Raw genomic sequence first — 16,334 nt, 5'->3', positions numbered from 1 at the left:
GTTCTTGAAATGCCAGAAGATTAAAAAGTGACAGTAACTGAATTGCACATTTTACAAAGCGCTGCTGAACTTGGCAGCAGGCTCTGAATGTCCTCAGAGCACTAAAAATTTAGGACCTGAATCAATTCCCACTGGAGCTTTTCCATTCATTCAACAGCAGAGGGATCAGGATGGTCAGTAAGAGGACAGGCAGGGGAAGGCAGCGGCCCAGGAGAGCAGGCAGCCAAGATGCTTGGGTTACTTTCCAATCCCTATCCCCAAACTCACATCCCAACAAGACCCTGCACCTCCCCACAACTGTTCACCCTTCACCCCGTCTTTGAGGACTGCATTTGGCCATTTTAGCTGCTGCAAATCTGCCCAAAATTCACCCTTTTCGAAAGGGTTTCCCTCCCACTAGTCCACAAGCTCAGAGATCAGAGACGAAGCCTGGGAAAGCCCAGCCCAGAAGGGAATATTTTGGATAGGCATGAATATATAAAAGGAGGGTGTGGAGACTGCACGGGCTTTGCCAAAACCAGACTGCCCGGGTGCTAATAAAGTCCCATTTGACATCCTAAACTCCTGGAAAAACTTCTTCACTTCTCTGGGATACTTGAGCAGAGTGGGGAGGTGGGAGGCAGCTAAGTGTTAACAGCTTGTGCTATGGGATCAGGGCCTCCATCGAGGTCAAAGACGCTCTTTATTCCTGGAAGATCTCCAATCCCTGGCTGCCCTTGAAACCTGGGAACATAGCCACCTTTGCCCCACCTTCCATGGCCGTGCCAAGCTCAGGCTGGCCACTACCCAGATTTGGGGCCACCAGTTCTCATTTTTAAGTAAAAAGGGGGAAAGGGAAGAGGAGAGGAACCAAGACATGGAAATGTCAAGTGCCTTCGCCAAGGCTAAATGGCACTTCGGTGGCGGAGCTGGCATTCGAGCACAGGCACGCCTGTTTTCTACACCAGTGCTAAAATATCCAGACCACCCTGCTGCCTCCAAGACCACACCGCCTCTGTGAAATGTGTGGAAATTCGCAGGCATTTTCCCTGATTTTTACAGGGATTTTTTTTGTTGTTGTTCCACACTTGGCTCACAGCTGTTTGCCAAAATCAAATTGCTGAGGTGTTTCTGTCTCTTTAAAACTTCATAAACAGACACTTGGACAAAAACCATCAGTGAATCGCAACTGCAGCAGGGAGATTTGATTTAGCCATGGCAGGCAGGGGCTCACAGCCGCACACAACCCCACTGGCATCGCCTACAGCCCCTTCACTTGGCATGAAAGGTGCTGGTGTGTGGAGAACCAGACTGCTCTTCAATTCCTCCCGACAAATAAAACAGCATTTTCTGTAACAATTGTTTTACTCCTTACTTCCAAATGAAAATAAATCAAAAAACATTCAGGACCCCTCCTGCTCCAGTGCTACTGGGCTCCACTGCAGCTTACCATCCATATTTCAGCAGGAGGATGCCAATTTACTCCGTTAAGTGTCTGCACCTTGCCCTCACCAGGTCGTATTTCCCAAGCTTGTCACCTTGCTGTTCTGCTTGTGAGACGCGCACAGACTCTGTGTCTTGAAAGCCAGCCAGAAACCCCTCCTGCTCCTTCTCAGCACTCATCCCTGTACAGGTGATGCATGTGCAGCAGGTGAGATTTCATTCCTGCCCAACACTCCTGCCCTCAAGGTCCCTGATGATCCCACATCCTTCCCTCTGGACCACCCATCTCCCTGTGAACCAACCCCAGAGCACATCAGGTGCATCAGAAAGGGAAAGATATCCAAGGCTTACCCCAGGCAGAGGCAATGCTGCAAGCAAAGCACATGGAGATGGTATGACCACTTTTTCCTCCTTTAAAACAAAAAAAAAAAAAAAGACAAAACAAAAAACCCCCACAATAACACATCTGCAACCAAGTCACATCCTGCAACTTGCCACCAAGGTTCTGCACAGCAAACAAAAGGTTAAACAAACAAACCCCGAGCAATGTCTCAGGCTTGCCAGATGCAGAAAAGAGCTTTCAGCCAGTGACATTTCTCCTTCCCCAGCTGTAGGTTCATATTTTTAATGTCAGATTGCAAAAATAATTTAAAAAAAGCGGGGGGAGAAGTCAAAAAAAAGCAAACATTTAGCTCACAACTGGATGGGAAATGAACTGGAAGCTGGCATTTCTTCTTGGCAAAGAGAAGCCAGCTGGTGTGTGCAAGGTCCTGAAAACCTGTCCTGACATCGGCAGAAGTGTGACGAGCAATACCTCTCCCGTGCCGGCTCATGTGTTTTCTCCTATCTCACTTCATCTCTCACTAAGCTCAAGCAAGCCCGTGCTATTGCAGATTTATCGCCATCTGAAAAACATTAAATATCTCAGGGTTTCAAATACTTGCAGACAGCTGAAGAAGTGGCTGTGATGGAACTGTCTCTTTCTGCCATAAAGCTATCAATTTTCCATGAAAGTTGAGGCCTGGATTTTTTTTTAATTTTATTTTTTTTACCCCTGGTAAAACACTGTAACAGATGACTTATTCCCCTTTTAGCGAATGTGAGGGAAGTGGACATTATTACCAAATGTGTGCACACACAAGTAACTAAGGGAAAATAAATCCCATTTGAAGGTTAATTAACTAAGGCAGGGTCACAGCTTGACAATCTGCCCTCCGCAAAGGGGAAGCACAACATCGGAGGGTCTACAAAGCAGAGCCATAATGAATTGTGACCTGAGGCTTGTCTATGCAGAGAAATTACTGTGCAGCGAGCTACAGGCTGTAGTTATAGTGCTCACTCCACATTTATAGCATTAGACCCTTTGTGCAGACTAATCAGGAACTAGTTTACCTCATTTACCTTCTGACAAATTCTTCTTTACACAGAAGACCGCAAGAGCAAGTTAAGCCCCAGGAATTTGGGTTTTGCCCACATTGCTGGCTTTGCACAGTGACCAGCAAGTCCAAGCTGGGGAGCGAGGGAGAGGATAGAAGATACACGTTCAGCCCCCAGCATGTGAGCGAGAGCATGGGCTGGAGCTCAGCACCCTTAAGTGCTCCCAGAAAGCCACGAGGTTTGGACAGAAACAAGATTGCAACAGCGGTCACATCCATCCTTGGGAGAAAGCTGAGGGTGAAGCAATGGTGAAGCAATGGTGCACTTGTCATCCCAGCATCTCGTTCAATCAACTCCCCACCCCATCCCTGCCTGTGGCTGTGGTGCCTCTTGCAGCCTCCTGTCCCAAATGGAGCAGGAAAAGCCACAGTGGTTTAGTCCAGGAGGCTGCAGGGAGTCAGAGTAGTGGTAGTGAAGAGAGCAATGCTTTCAGTGTGAGCCACTGAGGAGCTCTGGCGGAGGGGAGTAGGGCTGAGCCCAACCTAGATTTCTTCCAAGAAAATTTCTAAAAAGGACCAGCTGACTCACTTTCATTCTGCCTGGCTTCTTGGCCAAGCCGAAGGGCATCAAGCCAACATCAGGCCACCTCAGTGCCAAACAAATACACCCATCACAGAGGTTTTGTGCAGGTCAGCTATTCTGCTTGCATCCGTTTGCCATACAACAAGTATGGAGGGAGTATAGGGTCAACATTCTACAAAGGAGAGCTATGCCAGGCATCAAATGGCAGAGCGTACAAGGGCCAGAGCTCGCATGGGCAATGCTGGGCTGGAGTCTGACCAGTAAGGGTGACAATATCGTGCTCCCATGCACTGATTGACAGCTATCGGAAGCCAAGTCCTTTAGGGTTGTTTCATAGATGCAGGGTCACATGTGTAAAACTAGTCAAGACACCAGGTGCCAAAAGTGCTGGGGAAGGTCAAACATGCCATCACTGGTTAAAAACAAACACACATCTTTTGGCATTTTGGCCTTTTGAGGCACCATACAGACAGGGATATTAGCAGATGTCAGGAGGAGGAGGAGGTGGTGTGGGAAGAGCTGTCAGTGTGGGATCTGCTGCCAGCCTCTACACGGACCTCAAAAAAAATCATTTCACCTCCCTGTGCTGTTCTTTCCCTGCAATAACAGAAGGCAAGTGACCTCCTCTGGGGGAAAATTTTCCAAGTCTTAGGGGGTGGCAAAGCTCTAGTAAGAAGCAATTCAAGCCATGGCTTTCTTGGTGAAGTGTGGCTACTTTCACACCTCATTTCCCCACATAGCAGAGAGGATGGCTGAGTTTCAGGGGTAACCGCAAGGCACAAAACAGGCTTTCTGTCCAACAGGGTCTCCAACGCAGCAAAACAGGCCAGCCAGAGGGGGACACGCCATAAGGTGGGCTAAAAGCTCCCCCTTTTGGGGAGATCCCTTTGGAGACAGCTCCGGCACAAGGAGGAGGTGTCTGGCAGACACATTTCCGTGCTAAAATTAGAGATTGGCACTTATTTCTGCTCTTATCTCTCATCTGCTATGGAGCTAATGAAAGGGGTTCTCTATTAACATTCAATCACACTCCTCCCCTTGGGCCTTGGAAGTCCACCACCTCCTGTCTGCAGCAGCAGTTTTTCATTTGCCACTTTATCTCATTTTTCTTTTCGTCCTCCCAAACTGTGGGTTTCACAAAGCTTCCAAGACAGCTGCTTTATTGAAAAGGAAATGCTTAAAGCCAGCTTGACTAGAAGGTGAGCCCTGTTGAAGGCTCACGTCAGCTGGTGAAAAGACTGTCTTTTCCCCAGTGGTCCAAAACCCAAAGGACACAGAGATAAAACCAGAGAAACTGCTGAAACAAGAAACAGGCCACCAAAAGACAGAGCAGGCCCCAAGAGGCACCGTCTAAGCAAAACCATATGGCAATCTCAGCTGAGCCATCAAGAGATGTATTTCTGCCTGGTGCCTGCTAGCATGCTCTCCAAGTGCCTCATAGCAGTCCCTCTTTCAGCACAGAAACATCCCAAATTACCTGCCCAAAGCAATAACACCAAGCAAGCCATTCAGCTAAGACCTCCTGAGTCTCCTACATGACCCTTTTCTTTCTCTGTCCTCTACCTTGCTTTTTCTCAACCCGCTTTTTCTTTACTTTCCATGTATAAGTATTTTTCCATTATGCACTCCTAGCTTGTCATCAGCTAAGACTCTCTACTTTCACCTACTCTTATCAATCTAAGCACTGAAGAATCAAGCAACTCACAAGCTTTCATAATGTTGTCATCACGCTACCAGCAGTAGACAATTCCCTGTGAAATCAATTACAAGATGATGTTCCTTCATGGCTCATCAAATGAGCCCTTTCACCAAGATGCACAAGAAATTTAGGGAAACACCAGTGGGAAGGGAAAAAACCTGTGAGTTTTTAATTTTGTTTGCAATGGTCTGTTTCAAAGTACAGGTTCACATTCACCACTGGATATACAGATTGCATGCTCCTGAAAATGCAGATGGCTCCTTCTCTAGGAAAAACAGCCTAGGGAATAAAATAAGTATAAAGCTACATACTCTGCAGGCTGGTCCTATGATGTCACAGCCCACCGATGTGTGCATACTGTCATATGTTTACCTACTAAAAATACAAATAATATTTTATGTAGGAGTCCATTTACAAGGCAGTGTTTATGCAGAAGTGGGAGGGCCTGTTCTACAGGAGAGAGGGGAGGTTAAAAGGGCTATGTTGCTGCACTAATTTACAGGCTGAACGATTTTATTAGTTATTTGAATATGATTATTTTGGGGGCTGTGGGTGGTCATTCACAAGGGAATGCCAATATCATCATTTAAAGGTCTCTCATTTATTTCATGGGCTCATGTAATAGTATGAAATCTAAATACATGAAACTGACAAAACCCAAAACATCTTTTTCAGGTACATTTGTGTAGCACCTTTACCCAAAATACCACAAGAAACAGGTAAGAATCATTATTCCTCAACTTCTAAGGGCAAGGCTGCAACATCCATTACACAGACTCACACTCTGGGGAACTAAGAAGTTTAGCAGCCTCCTCCAGCACAAGGAGGAACCTGGTCTCCACCAATGCTGTCCTGACCATGAGGCTCCCCTCCCTCACACCCCCACCCACCTCATATTTCTATGCTGTGTGTGCTCATATAGTCGTATTCTTATTTTAAGAACATTAATATATGCACTTGAAAACCCAAACCATTAAAAAGTAGTTGGCTCAGACTTTCACTGGAACACGTGCACAAATATGTTGTTTGGATATTTTTACGGCCATTAACTTTTCCATTTATAACCCAGACCTCCCATTAGGTGTTGTGAACTGGATCACCTCTTTACTTGCCAAGTTATATTTCAATTAAATTAAAGTCACCTTTGGTCCTAATGAACCCCTGTTGTTTGCCTAATGCCCTGATGAATTCCAGCTGCAAGAAATGGTAGTAGCCTGGGTGGGTACATGGTTAAAGACTCTGATTTTCCTCCAAGACTTACGAGTGCTAGAGAAGACTCCATAACTCCTGTTGCTGAGTATATTACTTTGCAGGCAGTAAACAGAGGCATCTACAGCAACAGGCCTCCACTAGTGCTTCAGAAACTGGGATTCACCCCAAATTTGTTCTTGCAGTAGAAACTTAACACAACACTTCGGGGACAGACACCCAAACCCTTTCTTCCAAAGCTCATCAGAAAGAGAGGCAACCCAAAGACCTTGAACAGTCACCTGGTGACAAGCACCTTCACAAGAGGAACAGCACAGCCAGGAGGGACTGCAGCCTGTACTCTCCATCCACACCTTCCAGAGATGAAAGATTCCCGCAGACCATGTTATCACACCAGACTTTCAGGTCCCAAAAGAGAAAAGCAAGCAGGTACCAGATTTTGTCCTGTGATCTAAGTACTGAATTTCTACGTTTCCAGGGCTAAAGATTTATTTTGGATCCAAGAGTGACTAGTTAACATGGAAAAGTAGCATTGGGAGTAGAAGCCATAGGCCACCAAAACCCCAGGTCTTTCACATACACGTCTGTCCATCAACATGCTCAGAAGGAAGGAGACAACTCTCACCACCCTTGAGAGGCCATACTCAGTGCTGAAATCAGTGCTATTAGAATGATCTTAGACACACCTGAAGCACATCTACTGGACCTTCAGGAGATGCAGATATGAGAAACTTAGTTGTGAGGCAAAACCCAGCTATGGGATGAGGCGTCAGCTTTGCCAAAAGGTGGCTGCCTCAGTGCTGTAGCAGGACCCAGTCTTTATGTCCCAGCACTTAAGAGCAAAGGCCCACCCAAGCGCAGAACCTCATTCTGAAAAATTTCCTATGAGGTAAAGGTTTCTGCAATCAACAGGCACTGATGAGCTTGTCCTTTGTGATTGAATCCCCTTTATCCCACTTGTACTTATGGTCATTATGGCATCAAGCAGCAGAGTCCCATCACTTTATGTCTGGTGTAGCAAAGGCAGGTGGCTGCCAGGGGACAGCACGGTCCTGGACAAGTTGTGTCAGCTCTGGCCACAATATCTAAATTCTGACTGTGCCACCCCATGAGATGCAAACAGAAGATCATAGTGACCTACAAAGCTCTTGGCTTTTTTTATTCACGGGCTTACAGGTGAATTTATTCCTGGCCAGTCTCCTCTCTGGTCCCCTTCCCTTCCCCTCCTCCTCTCCATATTATTAAGGCCATAGAAGTTGCTCCAGCATTCAAAAACATGACTAGATCATCACTCCTTTTCTTTTATTAGTGCCAGTGGCAATTTGATACCATGACCTAGCCTGGACATTTGCTTCACACCTTCCCAGCTAGCATAAGCTGTCTTTAATCATAGCTACAGAGATTTTCAGAGAAGAGGGGGAACACAGCAAGTCTGGCACCACAAACTCAGAAAACAAAGCACAGTTCAGACTGTCCAGAGACAGAACATAATAAGAACAGATGGGTATCTCAGCTACACAAAAATTTCTGCCTTTTCCTTCTCAAAAAAATCATCGTTACAGAGAGAAATTCTGTTCTGTTGCCAGAACCCTGCTTTAGGATTGTATCTGTGCAAGATACCTGTTGCTGACATTCAAGGCAATCCTTCCCTGACAATCAGCCTACAGGATCAATTCTTAGGAGAATTCTCCCATATTTAAACCCAGATAAATCAGGAATAGCTCAAACTGGGTGGAGTTTAAGATAGAGATGAGACTAAGGCCTACTATTTTAGAGGGGCCCAAGGTTCAGAACAGTCTTACTTCATATAGCAGTTCAATACAAATCACAGTCTAAGTACAACATTAAAAAATAGTTGCACAATTATCATATTCAGTTCCCATGACTCCCCTGGCATCCATCTCACCTAGACCAGGACTACACTTGAGCAAGAGTGAAAATGCAGAGCCAAACCATGTTACACGTAACTCTACAAAGAAATATGGAGTTTCGATAGGCTTCAGACAAACCCAAGAAAAACCATTACACTGTGGAAAGTATTTGCCTTTAAAACATTTTTCATTAAAAGTGGCATTTCTGAGACTTCTATCCTGCTGAAAAGTAATACCAGCCTCATGTCAGAAAATCTTTAAGAAAAATTTCCATTGCTATAATTGTTGAGGTTGTATTGTTCCCTTTTCACAGAAAATCTCAGCAAAATTTCCATCATTTAAAGGCAGCCAAAAAGGTGTCCTGTTCCATTTTTCAGGAGAAACTTGTGGTCACAAGGCATCTAGGAGAACTCCAAGCTATACATCAGGTTCAGTGCAAACACAGGGCAAACATCTACCCCACTGAAACCAAAGGCAAGCCAAATGAAACATCCCGCTCATTCTGTAAGCCAGCTTTGATGCTGGAGCAGCTACAAAGTACTATCTGTTGGCCAACAGTTGCCACAGGACAACAGAAAGGTCTGGAATAATGCAAGAACCAGGCTTGTACAGCATGTTCCTTCCTAAAACACCTTTTCCTGCAAGCTTCATTGCTGGCTTGCAAAATACAATGTGAAGAGCCTACATAACAAAGACAAAACCTTAGACAAGGAATCTAAAAGGAAACCCAAGAAGCACAAGTAAACTGTACTCCCACTGTAGACAATGTCTAACCCAGCCTGGTTTCGATGCTGCCATTACTCCGACAAGGAGAGACCCTCATACATAAATTAGTATTGGTCCCGGCAACTCCGAATTCACTTTTTCCAGACAGGTACAGCCTCGAATGAGGCCCATGTTATTTCCCTGGTCTCTGTTTTTGGGTTTCTAACACATGCAAATTATTACACCAGCCACTACAGGAACTTGGCCCACGTGATGTGTTACTGTAAAGTCTTCTGGTTTGAGGTCCCTTCAAACCCCTAACATTCTGTGGTTCTGTATGATTCTGTGTGTTGCATTTCAGAGATACAAAGGGACAGACAAGACCCTCCACAGTAATACCTAGCATAGAACTTAACCCAGTTACTCCTGCATTGAGCCCAGTAGCTTTCAACTGGACAGGGCATCTAAGAGAACATTCATACTGATTTTAAGACCAAAGATGAAGATCCCACAATTTCTCTTTGCAGTTTGCTCCTCACTATTTAAAAAAAATCTAATTTTACTTTGAATATAGGTCTGGTATCCAGGTGCTGTTTTTCTTCACACAAACACGTACCCGCCCCAAGGAGATTAATTAGTACATTTTCTCCTGGTGATAGCAGTCCACATACTAACAAAGTCATATTAATTTCATCTTTCTGAGATGAAAATATTTAACCATATTCTCTTAACTCCGTGAGATAACTCTAAAGACACTGCTGCAATGATTCTCTTGATTTCTCCATTCCCCCTAAAAATGTTGAACATATTCTCCCACTTCTAACCGTCGATCAGTCTTTACTGAACTTAAATAAAGCTGCTGTGAAATGGTGCGGGAGCTGCGTGAGGACACTGACACGATCAATGTGATCTAACAAGTGAACCTTTATTTCCGTGTTTCCAGTGCAATTTATAACCCTCGACCACACCCAATAAATACTGATTGGCTTCATCGCAAATAACAGCCCATAGTCCAACCCGATTGGCCACATTGCGAGTCATGTTCAAGTCACGTTCACAGATGTTCACACCCATCTTCTTCAAGAATTAAAACTGCATCATTACTGGCGGCTGTCTCTTCTTCTGCACCTGTAAGATGTTCATGCTCACTGCACCGGAAGTTGTTTATGCTTTCAGCAGTTCCGGTACGTCCCAGCTCAGGTTCTCTGGAGAGGCTGGATTGTTCACATGTCCCTTATTTCATAAATGTCCTCCCACAAAACGGATGGGGAGGAGGCCGCAGCAAAGGAGAAAAGGAAAGCAAGCCTAGTTTATGTCCATCAAGACAAAGGAAACAGAGTTCAACTGTCCCACAAACATGGAAATATGACCAGCTAAACACCACAGAGAGCTCAGAACCAGATGCATCTTGTGCATGCTTCTGCCCAGACAATCATTAGGAGATCAGGGAAATGAGAGACCATTTTGGATAAGAACATCTGAGAAGTGAAGGTTATTTCAATTGATCCATTGCTTAGGAAAGCCTTATTTTCCTTTATTGAAGCAGAATTTTCTTACATTTCAAGAAATGGGTCAGAAACAGCCTTGCCATTTAAGCTGCATATTTCTGGAATACAATCTGGAGTTCACATGTGAGAGAGTTGGTCAAGATACTGTGAAGAAACTGGTCTCATTCCCAGCAGAAGACAGACTGCCTAAGTACAAGGCATCATCTCAGCTCCTCTGCTCCAAAACCAAGTGTGTCAGGATGATGCCCAGCCCCCTCTGCCCCCTATAATACCTAATCTAACACTGCTTTCCTGCAGAACAAAGCAGTCTTGAATAGTGCCCCTTTTTGTGGGCTCTGGCTTCCAGGATCCGGAGCTGATATTGCCAGAGATGGGGATTCTTTGTAAAAGCCATGTCCTGCTACTGAATCTTGGCCCAGCAAACCTTGATCTTGTCACATCGCCCCTCTCTCTACCACTTAAATATCACTGACACATATAATTAACACCAGGTCAAATATACCACTCTTAACATTTTAGACAATCTGGTTTCAGCTGCTGTAGTAAAGCTCTTTGATTGTGCCAAAGATGAGTAATAGGCACCAGGACTTAAAGGAGGGTCAAGAAATATCAGCAGAAAGTTTTTCACCCAGTCAGTGAGGATTTTAATCTGTATTTTAATTGCTAACTAAAGGAAAAGGGATTTGTTAGGATTACTGTCTCTGTACTGATATAAAACCTGTTTATGCACAAATAATAAATGCCTATTTTATATATAGAATAAAATATTGCACAGTCTTGAACGATCCCCAAAACCACCCAAAAATTGGAGCTAGAGCTGAACAGACTGTTATCTTGACACTCACAGTCAGTCAAGGAAACAAATCACCCAGGAAAAAAAAAAAAAAAAAAGAAAGAAAACAAGCCCATATTCCTTCCAGGACTGCTTGAGTCCCACTGATGTATCTCCATTCCTTATTAAATGGATGTTTGGCAGTGAGCATCAAAATGCCCACTACCTTGTCCAGAGACCTGGACAAACAACTGAGTGAGAACATGCTAGGAAATCTCAGTAGAGCATGAAGTTAACAAAAGGGACAGACGCATTCCCCAACATTTAGTAGCTTCAGTTTGAAACTGCTTTTCTTTCTGTGCCATTGAACTGCTCAGACCCAGGACTTTGTGCCAGATGTGAGGATCACCTGATGAAGACTCCAGCTAGAGCTGCATGGACAGGCACATTACATGAACACAGCTTCTGCTTGACTTATGGTTAAGCCCATCCAGAAGGATGAATTCCCAGAAATCCCAGATGCTGCAAACACATCCTTCCCCAAGAGCAAAAGAACTATTTTCAACATGGTTTCACAGACCAAAGACCTGGGGTTTGTTGAATTGTGTTTGATTACACTCCCAGCTACACCTGATCTCCTTCACTGGTCATTCACCATCCCCTGAGAAACACCTGTAGCAAATCACCCCAGTTGTCCTAAAAAAAGATGGCTGGATAAAAATTATTAAAAAAGAAAAAACAAACCCACAACAGAAAAATCAGGCTTCAAAAGTAGTTTCACATACTATGAGACACTACTTCTGCCACCCTGGACCATTGCAAGCAGATTGCAGACCTACATACATTGCACAGTAGATTTGTTCACCTAAAACCTCAGATTCTGCACATGACCTTCTCCTATCCCACCAGCCTGCATTACTACAATGGACAATTTAGCAGACAATGCAAATACATGCAGTCCCTTCTCTTCAGAAGGCTTCCAAATGCTGTTTTTAAAGGTCTATACAATGTAAAAAACACGAAATAACTTTGCAGAAAAAAATAAATCCACATTCCAATAAGATTTTCTTTTGATTACAAAACATACACCAAATCAACATTTTAACCTTCCCTTTGACAGTATAAATAAAAGTAACTGCCATCCACGTCACATCTCAGTCCTCCAACCTAGACGAGCAGCCCTGTTCACCAGACAGAGACAAAGTTGCCCTAAGCAGCACAATTTAGCCAGAATGAATTTTTGAAACATCACAGAACTGGTGACAGATATGAACAGGATAAAATTGTGATAAGCTCCGCATCGGTACAAGCAATAACAATACATACAGATGACAACAATCAACTTCACCTTTAGACTCATCTCTCCAAGAATATTAAATATTTCTCACCTGTGAGCCCATGACAGATAGAGACACATAAGGAAGGCCAAGAGGACAGGCTGGCTGTCCAGCATGCCCTTGTGTCCTTACCTTGCAATCGAGAGGCAAGTTTACGGCCAGGCACTGCTGTCACCACTGATCCCAACTGCTGGCACCCCAAGGGATCCTGAATAGAAGACAAAGTAGCGACTCATCACAAGCTGCCCAAGATGTTCATCTCCCCCAGACCCCAACCATCCAATTCTGTCAGTTACTAAAATCTTTCTAAAGCAAGTCCTGGTGCATACATGGAACATGGACTGCCCTGGTAATGGAGGCTTAAAGGCTGCAGCCAACGTCTCCTTACAAACGGGTAGAAGAATCCAGTGTACATTCTCCCCTTTCTCAAACGGCATCCCAGATGGAGTCTCCTGGAGATGGAGGTTGACACTTGGGGCAGATTTTGTTAGCTAACAGTTTTCACCTGGGATACTCATAACTAAGCCCAAAATGGATCTGCTGGCAGTGCTCCCCCCTTGCTGTCATATTGCTGGCACCTGGCCATACCCTTGAGCAATAAAGTAGACAAAAGCACAGAGAAAATTATGGGATGAACTCCTGTAGCAGCAGTAGGCTCATGCTAGAGTTGCAGAGCCTTTATTTGCAAATTAGTTCTGGCTGACACTATGGCAACTGAGTCACAAGAGTCTTCCTTCTCCAAGAGGAGAGACAAATTAGCCCCATTCCCGTTGCTTATTTTTTCATGCTCAGCACTAAAAGCTTTATCCAGACTATGATTATTTCATCATTGACTTACAGCACAGGCAGGTTTGGAGGATCATCAGAAAAAAAGGAATGTCTATTCAGCAGCATCTCTCCACTGCCGCCTAAAAAAATATAAAAATAAAAATATGTCAGTTTTCAGAAGGTAATGGAAGGACTTCTGAGCATGCAGGATGAATGCGTTTTGAGATACTTCAGTTAAACTACAGATATTTTGCCAAAAGTGGTTTTAAAAAGTGAAAGGCTCATTCCACCACAATACAACCATTTCCATCCTGTATACTTCAAGAAGGAACATTTATTCTCTAAAAACTGTTTTAGAAATACTTTTATGAAAAAGACTAGGGGAGAGGGCCTACTCTTTTTATGTTACTTTTTCTTTTCCTTCTCTCCCAGCTCTTTTATCTTTACCCTAGCACTTCAGTATGGAAAATGAGGAAATACCAGTTATACACAAAAAGTTCAGCTCATGCTCTTTTTTAATCCCATTAAAAATAACTTCAGAAAGCGAGTAAAACATTTTCTTCCTTCCACAAAAAACCTCAAGCTTTTTCCAAAACAAAACGTAAAAAAAATCCCTCCAACCACCTTCCCTTACCCAGTATTAACTTATCTCTCTCAACAATTAGGGCTCCACATTTAAAACCCTTCTAACGGAGGCGTAACAAACCAGTGTTAAGCTCATTTATTGTTACTTGCTAGCTCAAAAATTTCTGCTTTTCAGCTAAAACACCAGCCTGCATTCCCCACCTCAGAAGAGCTAGAGCCGAGGTCAGGGTCCCTAATCCCAAAGCCTCCTTTAATTTTACAATCAACAAATCCATCACTGGTGAATATCACAGAGATTATTTTCCAAGCAGCAGAGTGAGATTGCTTGCCTAATTGGAGGACAAGCAGAAGAAAAACTTGCACAAGGTTTGCCAGCAACCTACATTTCCTACCCTTCCCCTCCGAGCAGAGCACCCACCTCCATCCTCCCCCCAAGCTCAGCACCTTGTGTTGCAGAGCAGAGGCTGCTGCAAATAGAGGGGAGAGGCACCTGTGAGTGGGGCTTGTCGTGACTGGGAATGGCCTATTCTGACGTGGCTGGGCCTATCGAGACGAGATGGGGCTAACACACACAAAAAGGGTAGCCACCAAGCTGTGATAGACAGCATCAAGGAAGGGCGTTGCTGCCCTGGCTCTGGAGCAGCGCTACTTTGCAGGGTTTGGGTTCTTTAAATGATCTTCTTTAAGTGCATGGTCCAAATTGATGGCACCTACTGCCTTCTGCGTTAAAGGTGAAGCCAGGCGGGATGCCAGAGCGCTGTTCAGGGCTTCATAGCAATACTTGGCCCAAGTTACTGCCTTCAAGTTAGGGGCTTCCTGGGCTGATACCTTGGCTGGGATGTTTGTCTCAACAGTGTTCAAGAAATAGAGGACTCCAAGCCAACTTCTACAACAATTAAAGTCTCCAGTATTATGCCCAGTAGAATCCATGCTAAAACTTCTGCCGAGCCTCATCCAAGTGCTGGACTGGGAAAGTAGGAGAGAAATTCCCCTGTCACAATCTGCAAAAGCTCAGGTTTAGTTCATGAGTGTTGCAGATTTATCAGAAGAGATAGGAAGTATCAAGCATACCTTGACCTACTATCCCCTCCACAATGAACTCCGCCACACGCTGAGTTTAGACTAGGTTGGCCCCAAGCCTTCTGGATGCAAGCATGGAAAGCGCTCCATGGCAGCTGAAGCCTGGCCAGAGCTTTGGTAGGCTCTGTGTGGTATTTCTGGCGCTTTCCACCCAGAAGGGATCATTAAAAGCTGTGCTTTTCGGCATCTGTGCTAGGAACTGGGAAATACAGCGTCTCCATGCTGCTATAGCTCACCGAGTAATTTCATGTTCCAAATAACAGGGTTCTGCCTCCCCTGTGCTCAGAAGCAAATGATCAGATATGAAGGTAGAAGGACCAAGAGATCAAAGGGGACTCCTTCAGTGCCACCTCCTTGAGACTGTCTTGTATAACCCTGGGAGAACAGACCCTGAATTAAATATTTTTGGTGTCCTGGTACATGGCAGCTCAGGCACCAACAGGATTTCCAGACAGCTGCTGCATTCTCGTGAGAAAGCAGCATCTCCAGCCTGATTTGCCCCTAGAAATACTCCAGCCAAACTATGCATGAATGGCAGAGGTGTATCTGGGATGTTCAGAAATTAAATGACACTGACTGGTGCAATAACTAAAGATAAAATCTGTTTTCATTACAATGAGGTGAAATAAAAAGCTTTATCTACTTGCAAATCAGATATCTACTATTTTTATATATATAATATATATGTCATCCCTTCCCTAAAATGGACACTTTGCTCCACAACTCCCTTGTAAGCACTGCATCACTCTAAGACCATGTCGAGACTAAGTCAATTAGAGCAATTATTTCCCTTTTATGCAAATCAGGTTCTAACAAAACTAAGAACAGCTCCATGATGCCAGAATCAGAGGAGGCCAGGATGCCTGTTGGCACTTGCCCTCTGCATGATCTCAGAGCTCTGAAGATGCCACGGGAGCCTCCGCCCATGTGAGGTGGGAGAGGAGGGTGCAGGCAGCAGAGAGACGGGGTTAGGACAGGCGAACACCACTGGGCAAACACACAGCTTGATCTCCAGGTAGCCACTGCAGCACCTTTGCAAGAAGCTCTCTGACTTGTGAACCAGACCCATTTTACAGGCATGAGGTCTTCTTCATGTTATTTCAGGCAAGATTTGCTAAGGCACTGCCAGTGGCCAAATAGATTTTTTTGCAACCAGATGCACATACACCGAGCCTCACTACACACAGACACAGTTGTACTGGAGAGCAGTGTGAAGAGGACTGGGTGCCTGAATCACCCCTACATGTGCACCACTGCAGCATCTGTACATTCTTCCCCCGCCCCAGCTGCAGACATTTGATGGCTTGGCTGAGTCCTGGTGGCTTTTGCAGATCAGAGAGTTCACTCGAGGACATCCAAACTATTTAAATTTACTATTCCATTCCTTTATGCTACAGTGGCCTAGGAAATACTGCTGCC

Source organism: Leptosomus discolor, chromosome 3 (genome assembly GCF_034619465.1).
Source record: "Leptosomus discolor isolate bLepDis1 chromosome 3, bLepDis1.hap2, whole genome shotgun sequence".
Classification (NCBI taxonomy): Eukaryota; Metazoa; Chordata; class Aves; order Leptosomiformes; family Leptosomidae; genus Leptosomus; species Leptosomus discolor.
Note: the sequence above shows the minus strand (reverse complement) of the source record.